This window comes from Lontra canadensis, unplaced genomic scaffold (assembly GCF_010015895.1).
Source record: "Lontra canadensis isolate GAN:19392208 unplaced genomic scaffold, GSC_riverotter_1.0 scaffold1, whole genome shotgun sequence".
Taxonomy (NCBI): Eukaryota; Metazoa; Chordata; class Mammalia; order Carnivora; family Mustelidae; genus Lontra; species Lontra canadensis.
This window is the reverse complement of record NW_022630995.1, coordinates 5,654,580-5,666,459: the sequence shown is the minus strand read 5'-3', so window position 1 is coordinate 5,666,459 and position 11,880 is coordinate 5,654,580.

Here is an 11,880-nt window from a genome sequence, read left to right as displayed (position 1 = left end):
GTTTGCAGTTGTATCTTAATACCTTGGTTCAAAAGAAAAAGTGCTTGCTGTGTTTGCATGGGAAGGCTTGGAGTGAGGCTGGAGTGCCTCCAAGATAAGCTCTCTCTCTGGTTACCAGAAGACCTCTAGGTAGTGTTTCTTCATCACAGTTTGGCCCTCAGCCTTGGAGATCCTGAAAGCAGATCTGTCACTTGAGAATTGACCTCTCCCTGGGGTGGACTCATGCGAAACAAAAGAGTGATGTGTTGACCTGAAGGCCTATTAATTTATAGTGAAATGCAGCAGGTATCAAGTACAGCAGGATTCTCAGGTTGGAAGATCAGTACGATTTCTTTCTGCAGACAGGCCATGCTCTAATCAGAAGGTTGCTTGGCAAGTAAATGCTGGAGTGCTGCGACTGACCCTGCCAGCCTCTGGCTCTTTGAACCTCTCTTCCCAACACTTAGGCTTGCTTCGCAAGTCATGGTGGGGTTTATTTGGACAAGGGGGTATATGTTCCACCTCTGGTTTGATTTTGTAGACCCTTGTTTTCTCTAGTTGGTTGGAAAGTCATATACTGAATGAGGTTTTCTTGTAATACTAATACCTCCTCTCTCAGTGATACAGTCATGTTTTCCTAACTCTCCCACTGGAGACTCCTGGCTTGAGGATGACCCTTCCCTTCTTATTAAGCCATGAGGGTGGATAGTAGTATATTCTGCTTTCAGATTTTGTTTTGTTGAGATGTGAAAGTTATTTGTGGCTTTCCAAATCTTAAAGCCCTCTTCAGTTCTCCAGGATTTTGATTGCTTTGCTTTTCTTTTTTTAAAGATTTTACTTATTTGACAGATCACAAGTAGGCAGAGAGAGAGGAGGGTGGTGGGGGATGCAGGCTCCCTGCTGAGCAGAGAGCCCGATGTGGGACTCGATCCCAGGACCCTGAGACCATGACCTGGGCCGAAGGCAGAGGCTTTAACCCACTGAGCCACCCAGGTGCCCCTTTGATTGCTTTTCTTAATAGATGCACTTAATACGTAAATGTACACGCATGGTTTCATCTGTTCCCCTTTATGGTTTTCCGCATACTTAGTCTAGTGGCCTTTACTGAGCTCCCAACTTGTTTTTTCACAACTGGCTACCCCACCTGGAAGTTTCCGATTCTTCCCAAACCTGCTCTTCCTGTATGTCTATCTTGATGGAATAGTATTGTCTACTCAAGTTGGAAACATTGGCAATCTCCCCATCTCCTCTCACCTGTTTACTGGACATTTCCATTTATCGTTTATATGATTTCATTTATACTGTCTGGCTCTACTCTGTCTCCTGTTCTATCAGCAGGATCACTATAGTATCCTAGTCATTTCCTAGGATGTGGCAGTCATGCTTCGTAGCTTCTGCCTTTCTGCATGCAGTAGCATCACTGCCTGGTCCCTGCGTCTCCACCCAGTTGACCCTCAGGAAGTGCGATTGGACAAATAGCTATGTTTTCATCGCCTGTCAGCTATGGATGCATTCGTTGCAGAACACTTCTCATGACAGTTTTAACCATTTTCTTTGTCAAGGATTTGACTTCTCCCTTCATTTCCTCTCATTTCCACACTCTAACATGATGTTCCTCCCCCTTGCCTCCTGCCTTCCCCTGTGCACGTACAAATGGCCAGCTTATTTAGGCAACCCATTTTTATCAGATTCCTGTAGGGACAAAGACCATGTAGTCTGCATTTGTCATTTCTGAACCGAGTTTTTCTAATTTTTTGTACCAGAAATGGGTGAAGAACCTACCGTTCTTGTGTTTAGCAAGTCAGGTTGCGCGGTAGATAGTTTCCCAATAGCTATTGGGTCTTCCCAGCCCTGTGCGCACACACTGCTCTTCCCGGCGAGAGAGGTGGAGTCTGTTCCCCTTGAATTTCATGTAATTGTCCTTAGTTTTACTTGTCCCTAGTTTTGTCCCTAGTTTTACTTGCTAGAGTGGAAGAAGTTCAGTGTATGTCCAACCCTATGCTTTAAGAAGACTGGCAGCCTCCTGTTCATCCTTGGAGGCCGGCCAGATGCTGCAAAGAAGCTCAGGTTGGATTACTGAAAGACGAGAGGCCAGGTAGAGAGAGGCTCTTGAGGACGAGAGATCATCTGGGATGTTCTAGTTTGCCATGAGGTATCTTCAGGTACAACACACAGAGCTTAGGAACCCACTCAAGCCGCAGACTCATGAAAAATAAATTGTTTCAAGCCACTAGCTTTTGGGGTGGTTTCTTATACAGCAATAATTAATCTAGACAGGTTGCTTGTTATTTATAGTCCCATGGTGTTTGTCTCTGAGTGATGAAATTACAGGGATTGTTCTAATAATGCTTAGGTCTAGTTTCCACTCTCCTTTAAGAATGGATTTAAATTATTAGTGTATTAACAGAATAAAGAATGAACTAGAAAAAAACACACACTGATTATGTCCTTTCTTTGATTGAAATCCTTTATGGCTTCACATTGGTCCTCAGCATGAAGTTCAAACTCCTTTCCATGGCTTCTAAGACCCTGCTTGATTTGATCCCTGTCCAAGCCTGTCCCTCACGGCATCCGCACACATCTTTCCAGCCTGATTGCGTATCAGCTCCTCCCGTTCATTGTGCTCTCGCTCACCGCAGGAACTTCATGCACACTTTCTCATCTGTCTGGCACACCTTTCCCGGCATCCTCATCTGGCAAACTCCTGCTTTCCACTGTAGGACTCACTTTATTTATCCCCCAGGTATCCGAGCACCTCTTAACGTGGCAGGTGCTGCACTAGAAGTTTGATACATAAAACCAAACACAACACACTGTGTCCCTGCCCTCATGCGACTTAAATTCGCATGAAAAATGCACAGCAAAGAATATCATTTTTAAAGGTTATGATGGTATTTTCTTCCAAGAAATCTTTCTGGAACTCCTTTACTTTCCTATCTCAGTGCTACATGCTTCCATAAAGCTGTATTTTTCTTATCCTAGCAGTTGATGCCTTGCTTGTTTGTCTCTGTGCGCTCCCCTTGCCTGTCGGACTGGAGAAGGCAGAGGCTCTCTGTCTTCCTTATTCATCCCTGAATCCCCAGCCTGGTCTCTGGCTCAAAGGCCTTCTCCTGCAGCTGTTCTTTACTGACCTTACTGCTCACTTTATACGCTTCAGGAACCTTGTAAGGACTATTTAACTTTTGCCACAGCCTATTAGACAAGTACGGCTATTGGTCCCATTTTACAAGGAAAGAAACGAAAAGATTAGAGAAGTATCTGGATGACATAGATCTGATGGGTGGGGCTGAAATTCAAACCAATCTGTCTGGCAAACTATGTTCTTTCTTAAACCACAATGCCAAAGTCATATCCAGATGTCGATGGTGCTCATTGAACAGTTACTGAATGAATGAAATAAAGTTCTTATAAAGAAAGCTCTACTCATTACACCAGTAAGATAAGCCACAGTATTCTCTTCGATTTTTAAGCGCTTTTACCCATATAAGGAAAACGCAGCTAAGAGAGTTAAAATACCTCGTGGTAATATAAAAATTCAAGACAGTACAGTGTACAGAAAATGAGGTCTCATCAAAAGCTGGGGATTTAAATTTTCCCCAGAAACTTCTTTGTGCTCAGGCATGCACGCCCTTCCCGCTGCCTAGTTCCTTTTCAAGCTTAAGTTATAGTTCAGACTTTATCATTACCTTGGGTTCCAAGGCCCACAGTCATTCGACGTTCAAGGGGGTAGAACCTTGTATTAATTAAGGACTGTTTTGTTAGAGGTTTGCTTGCCCTTTGCCTGTCTTATTATTATCCAACACAACCATCATTTCCCACTTACTCATTTATGTTCTGGGATTTTTTCCAGTAATTATTTCATGTGCCTGTGGTTTATCCTTTCATCCAAACTCTAAAACTTCTCTTGAGAAGAGACCGTGTGTTACGCTTCCTTTTCATCACTCGCGGTGCCAAGTCTAATGCTGGGTAAAGCCTGTGTCAACATTTTTCTACATGTATCCCACTGGATGGTGTCTTTGCCGTTCCTGACTGTGGTGATTCAGAGTTCGGAAACATGAACTTCCACGCGTGCAAGATGGATTCACCCTCTCCAAAGGTAGGATTTCACTACAATACTGAGGCAGGCAGGGGGCCATCGCCCACGGCTACACAATTGTGCACCTTCCTCCTGAGTAAGACGTAGTGATCAGAAACACTCTCCCTCTCACCAGACAGTCCAGGTTTGAACCCAGTTTGGCCTCTCAGTATGTGACCTGACTGGCTGTTATCTAAAGTGTTTGTGCCTCAGTTTCTCTATCTATGTAAAGGGTCAATAACATTACCTACTTGTATTGGACACAGAAATGTGTTGCCTAGATGCCCCAGCTGTTGGGAGTGCTTTTGGCACAAAACCTTCAGCTAAAAACCCCTCTGGGGCAACACACCCTGAGAGCAGCCCCACCCAAGGTCATGTCTTCCCCAGGAGGGCCCACATCTATGACAGATTAAGGTGAGAGGAGGTGTAAAGTTTCGGTCACTTTGGTCCAACACAGGACAACCTGATGGATCACTTCCGTCTCGGAGCTCCCTGTGGCTTGGCTGAGGCTGCCGTTGGGCCTGCATGAAGGTTCACTTTCTTGCACCCACACTTGCTTCTTTCCCTTCACTGCCATGGATACGGGTCCTGAGGGTGCTTCCTAATGAACAACCTGTACCCTAAAGTTTGTCTCAGAGTCTGCTTCATGGACATCACCACCAGCCAACACTGCCTTGTGGGGTTACCGCGTATATTGAATGACGTGATGATACATGATGAAGAATTTGAAACAGAGCCTGATACACACCCAGTAACTATTAGCTATGGTAATTATTACCCCACTTTTGCCCTACCTTCTTACTTCTCTAAAGTAAGACCCAATAATTTATTCAACTATTATTAAGCTACTATGATATACTGACTTGTGTTCAAGGGCTGAGGATGCAAAACCGAATCAAAAAGTTAAAAATAGAGCTACCCCATGACCTGGCAATTACACTAAGTATTTACCCAAAGGAAGAAGCAGTGATCTGAGGGGCACCTGAACCCCAGTGTTTAAAGCAGCAATGTCCAATAGCTGAACTATGGAAAGAGCCCAGGTATCCATCAACAGATGAATGAACAAAGAAGATACGGTACACACACACGCACACACACACATACACACCCCCCACACGCACGTGTAATGGAATATTACTCAGCAATCAAAAAGAATGCAATCTTGCCATTTGCCACAAAGTAGATGGAACTGGAGGGTATTATGATGAGTGAAATAAGTCAGTCAGAGAAAGACAATTATTATATGGTAGAAGAAATTATATGATAGAAGAAACAAAACAGGATCATACAGGAAGGGGAAAAATAAAACAAGATGAAATCAGACATGGAGACAAACCATAGGAGACTCCTAACTATAGGAAACAAACAGAGTTGTGGAAAGGGAGGTGGGTAAGGGGATGGGGAATAGGGTAGTCGGGGGATGGACATCAAGGAGGGCACGTGATGTAATGAGCTGAGCCCTGGGAGTTGTATGCAGCTGATGAATCACTGAGCTCTACCTCTGAAACTAAAACAAATAAATCAAAACAAAACGAAAACCGGGTCTTACACTGAGAAGCTCATACTCTGAATGCAAGGCAGCCATGCCAGTTACTATGCAATATAGGAAGCACAATGACAGAAATGTGTTCAAGGCTCAGTGTAGCCTCCTAGCCTTGCCTCTGAATGGATTCTCTAATCTTCTGGGTGGAACTAAAGACCATTTGGTGGGATTTCTGTCATTCCAAGGAGGCTCTGATGGTGCAGCCTCTTTCCTGTGCCCCTCACATCCCTACTTCCCTCTAGGGCATTCTGTCATTCCCACTTTTAGAAAATCTTTCCTTTAGGTAAAGATTTTTCCATCTAACTAAACACAAATGTCTTGAACAGGGTATACACCTTAATGAGATTCAGAAATGATGGTTTGAGTACCTGTTCCTTGAGAGTCTGGTGTTGAACGAGAGCATGCGTTCCTTTGGGTACCTGAGGCAGAAGAGGTTGAGACGAAGCCAGAAGAGCAGTGGGTTTGTTCGTGGGTGGTGCCTTGTGAACCAGAATGTGGGAGGAGGGCGGGCTGGCAGCGAGAGCCTGGGGCTGTGATGCGGACCTGACAGAGACTCACACAGCCTGGGACTTTGGAGCACACCTTGCTCATGAGAACAGCCCCACGTTGTGTGGAAATGGCCAGGCTGAGCACTCCCCATGCTCAGTCACTGACCGCAGTCTGTTCCCAAAGAACACGGCTTCAGCGTGAATGCTCGGGTGGCCCTGAATGGGCAGCCATTGGAGGCTGTCTTTGGGTGGCCTCGAGGCAGCAGAATGGCAGGTTCTTTCTGGAAGGAGATCCACATGGTGCATCTCCAAGGTGCGACAGCACATAATTTCTCCAAACATATTTTTTAATCTGGAAAGGGGAGATCTTGAGAATTGCAAAAATTCTTGACAAGACAACTCCATCCGAACCCCTGCACGAAGAGACTTGAGCAGATTTTCACAGGCAGCTTGGGGCCATTCCCCAGGACTACCCAGCCCCCATGGCTGACAGGAGAGTTTCCTGTCTGTTCTAGCCAGCCGCTGACCTCTCTTTCCGACAGCACTCACTAAAAAGGGCTGACAATTGCAAATCCGTTTTCTAGCCTTTTGATATGTGCAGTATCCTTATAACTCGGGAGTGTCTTTCTCAACGATCTGAAAGCCATTCCTCTGTGAGGTAATCATGAGGTAGGGTAGGGCCGCTGTCTCCCAGCCTCTGTGGGAGGATAGTCCTAACTTCTGTAACTGCTGGAGCGTGGACGGAGCCGGCCACAGCACATTTGCACTCACCAGCTCTGTGATTTTTCATTGAGCCTCTGCCCAGCTGCTTCTCTTCCTAGTGTCTCTTTTCATCACTTGAATTAATGTCTAGTTTTTTCTTATTAGCTTATTTTATTTACATTCAGTTAGTGAACATACAGTGTATCCTTACTTTCAGAGGTAGAGCTCAGTGACTCATCAGCTGCATACAACACCCAGGGCTCATCCCATCACATGCCTTTCTGCCCAGCATTGCCCATCACCCTGTTACCCCACCACCTCCCCACCCCCCCTCCAGCAACCTTCAGTTTGTTTCCTATTAGTCTTGCTTGTCAAAGGACAATACTAAGATCGGCCTTTCCTACCTCACAGTGCTGTGAGGACTGGGCAAGTTAACGGAGAAAATAAAAAAGTATTTTGCCAACTGCAAAGTTCTTTACAGATACCGGTGGTTGTCAGTGTGAAGGAATTGCGTGTATTTTCCTGAGAGACAGTTTTAAAAAAATACATCAAAATATTTTTACTGTTAATATATCTCCTTTCTAAAAATGTAAACAATATAGAAAAAGTGATAATACCTACAAGGCCACCCCTTGCAGATACCATCAACCAAATATTTATCATTTGATTCTTTTTAGGCAAGCATAAACATATAAACTTTTTAAAAAAATATGTAAGTGGGATTCTACTCTATATACTCTTCTATAACCTACTTTTCTCGTGTCACGATGTGTTAGGCCATATCAGTGTTAACTGATATGGGTCTCCTTCCTTATTTTTGACAGCTGCGAGTGTTTCATTGTGTGCTCACATGACTGTGGCCGGCTACTGGAAGAATGTGAAAAAAGATGGCACAGAGGCATGTAGACCTAATTATCTGTTTCCTCAAATCTTTAGTACCCACTACAAAAGATCCTCTTCTAACAGATATTTTGTTTCTAATTGTTCAGTATTTTTAATAAAACAGCAATAAACATTCTCATCCATACATTTCTGTATACCCATATAATCATTTCTTTAGGATACATGAAAAATTTTTTTTCAAGTTTATTTTTTCAGTGATCTCCACACCCAGTGTGCTGCTTGAACTCACAATCCCACTGTCCACTTCCGACGGAGCCAGCCAGGCGCCCCTCTTTAGAATACATTTCTAGAAGTGAAATTCCTGGGTGTTTTCTAAGGGAATGTACATTTAAACTTTATGTATTGTGGGTTTGTTCTCCTGAAAGTTTGTATGGATTTACTCTCCCATCCATGAGTGTGTCAAGGAGTTTCCCTACTTCTGTACCCTGGGGATTCTGATGGAGATGGGGGAGGGGGAGGTCAGAAAGTGTGCCTGGGATCATTAGATTCCTAAAGGGCTCACGGGGTGTGGTCACTGTAGAAGGCATGGAGGAGAGGAGGTAAGCATTGATCCTGAAAGCTGGGTTTAGAAAATAACTTGCTGCCTGCTTTCCAAATGGTTCTTTTGGCTCCAGGTCCCAGCTTGCCTGCTGTTGGGCAGCACACATGCCAAACCCCCAGAAGGCCAGGACGCCTTTTCCTAGGATGTAGCAGGCCAAAAACTCTAGGGCTCTCCTTGGGCCTGGGCAGGCGAAAAAAAGCCTTTCTGCCCAGCATTGCAGAAAGCCCTGCCTGCAGCTATACCTGCCTGTCTCAAGCTCTTGTCCCATCTTGTACATTAAAGAGGCACGAGGTTGACGTGTCCCACAAAGGAAAGTTGATCAAAGGTGAGACAGGGTGCCAACTCTCAGAGGTGGTGCTGTGCCTGAACTTGGGGCCTGCCCCCAGGGGCACACGTTTACCCTGGTTGCTCCAGGGAAGACTTTCATGCTATTTTTGCACGGAGTGCCTGGGCAGAAGAAGGAGGGGAGGATGACAGGGAGCCACGGTTTACCTGCTTCCATACTTCTGGTATACCAGCAGCCAGAGTTCTTCCCTTTCTTCCTCTCTCTCTCTCTCTGTTTTTTCTTATTCATTTTTTCTTGAGTTGAAAAGATTTGAGTGCATAACTTTTATGGAAAAAAACTGAAAATACAAATCAAAAGGTCATCCATTATCCATTCTAATGCCATGAATGTCTTCGTGATATATATTATCTGCCAGCGGCTGTCTCAGGGGTTAGTACTCTTCACATAGATTTGGAATCCCCTATTCATTTGCATCTTACACTAAGCAGCTTTGGGGCACAATGGCACAGCTGCTCAACAGCTGTGGCCTGGACTTAGAGCAGGAATCTTCTTTGAGGTTCAGTGACAAAGCTTCTGTATGCGGTTTCCAGGGCTCTGAGATTTCAGGGACAGCCAGGGCTCCTCAAGCAAGAAGTGAGATGGTCCTACAGGATATGCTTCTCCTCTGTCCGGGGAGCAGAGAGAACTTGGTTTGCTTACCTGTGGCCAGTCCCAGCATGTCTCAGGAATACTTTCCCTTCCTTTTTCGATGCTACTGGAAGATTGTGAAAAAAGATGGCACAGAGGCATGTAGATCTAATTATCTGTTTCCTCAAATCTTTAGTACCCACTACAAAATCAACAAAGTTGTGCACTCTTGAAGGGCAAATAACTTACCAAACCCAAAGCCACAAAATCATGCTCAGGAGGTATTTGTAGGTTTATCAAGTTGCAGAAGCTGGAAAGGGCCCCAAAATGCTAAAGAAGGAAACTGGCTAGACATTAGGGCCATGCTCATGGTAACAGTACTTTTGTGGGGTCACCGGGATGTGGGAAACAAAGGCCGAAGAAAAATTATTAAATTTCCTTACTACCTACAGCCCACTGACAAGTCCTTGAAACAGGCAGAGCGACATTCCTCTGGGGACTCAACTGCCTCAGTGTTGAAACTTTGTTAAGGGCAAAAGGCAATCCTAGCCTGACCTCCACCCCTCCCCAGGATCCTGTAACTCTAACATATACAACTTCCTTTATTTCAACCTCTCAAGATGTGTTGGCAATCACCCCCCAAGCACATGACCCACTGATATGCATCTGAAGGGTCTCATGACTATAGTTTTATTAGACGGTAATAAATGACCTTTTCCCAACAACGGCTAGCCCTCTCAAGGTCCTGGAAACCTTGCTCCCAAAATTCCTTAGAGACTTATGCTGTCCCTAACCCCTTTCCAGCTTGAAAGTACATAATGGACCACTCCTTGTGACCTCATCGCAACTCCTTCTGCCCAAGGGTCCTGCCCCAGGTTTGCACCAAAGATGTCTCAAGAGTTCTTTCCTAGCCATCGGCTCGGAACCCTAACATCTTTCCTACATCAACCGGAAGTCAAGGTCAGAATATCAGCTCCTTAGGCCCTGAGCTAGAGTCTAACACATGGAGTGCAACAGCCTCTTAGTGGAAGGAAATGTGAGTACTAGTTAATTAGTTTATATTTGAACATTTCCCTTCCTTGGATCTAGAATGTTAATGCCTGCCATCAAACACATGCCCTTCCTGCCAGCAGACTACCCAGGAAACTGAAGCGTGGACTGAGAACAATGGGTTTTGTTCTGTGCAACATCCCGTGCAGCCCTGATAAAATTTGGTGCTCAGCTTGTCTCCAAGCAGCTTTCTGCAGTTAATGTGATGGGACTTTGTTGTTTTGTTGTGTATAAAATTCTCCTCAGTCTTCCATTGCCATGGCTATGCGGAGAGTTAATATCACCCATTACATTTTGATCTGATTATATTACAGAAGACTGTAAGTCCCCTACAGGAACTTTATATCTTTCCTTGAAGTCCTGAGGGCCCCATGCAATCATTTCAAAACCTACTCTGCTCTCCCAGACGTGCTTTAGTATGAAGCCCTGGGAATTCAGTAGCATTATTTTTCCAGGAGACTTTCTAGTGTATTTGTAGAATTATAATTTTAAAGATAGTTTGGAATTTCTATATGCATCAAGCTCTTCTTTTTTTTAAGTACTAAATATAGAGGATACAAAGATAGACACATGTATTGGTTTTCTTCCTCTACTGATCACAAAGACAGGGGAAAAAAAAAACAACAACAAAAGTTTCAGGGATAGGAAACACGCAGGACTGAGAGGAATGCAAAGAATCCTGGGATGGGGAAGCAAGAGAGAAGGAGAGAAAACTGCAGAAGGCAAAGATGAAAGAAAGGGGGGTGCAGGGTGGATGAAAATATGGACAAAGCAGAATTAGCCGTAGCAGCCAGTGCAGCTGGGCAAACTCAGCGTGGACAGCTGTTGGAAAGAGCCCGACTGAGAGTGAGGAATCTGGGGTGTTAGTCCTGTATCTGTCAAGCTGTCTGACCTAAGCAAGTTACTCTACTGCTTTGGAGCTAGTTTTCCACTTTCTAAAGTGAAGAAATTGGGTAAGGTGACTTTCTGAGGTCTACTGTAGCTTTGTCATTCTCATTCCAAAGCTTAGGAAGAAAATGCGAAAGCAACTTAAAACTCTTGTCTTCTGGGAGAGCGTTTCCCAAATCCTAGACCAGAGGACTGTCATTATTTCTAGTTATAATCTTCTTAGAGATTATATCCAGTCTTTGATCCAGTCAAGTCTGCCTTGAGCTTTGTTAATTTTTACTTAGAAGGACAGAACTGATAAATGATTATGTAAATAATTATGGTGGGAAAATGGAATGATAAACATTAACGAGTGGAAATGAACACATTTAGGACAAACACAGTCTGAAACCAAGACAGGGGGAAGTGCTTTAACCCAGACATCCTTGGGAACACACTGCCAATGTGCCTATGCAGAAAGAGTCACCATTTGGGCAGCTGCATCATGTTTCAAGCCCTGGTGAGAGGGAAGCCATCTCAGGCAGGCAGCTATCAGCAGAGGCCATCTAAGGGTGGCACCAGACAATAACAAGCAACACAGATTGGCAGCCAATAAGCCACATCTACATTTAACATCCAGTGTATGTAGGGAGGCTTATCACTCTGAAAATCTCTGAAGTTGTATCTCATAGAGGATGGGAAAGTATTTAGGTTGCGGAAAAGCTCTGATGAGTGATTCACGCTTCTTTTGGCTTACATCTCATCTCTTCTGGCCTTTTTTCTAGTTTTATTTCACTTAAAAACAGCTTCTGTGAGATT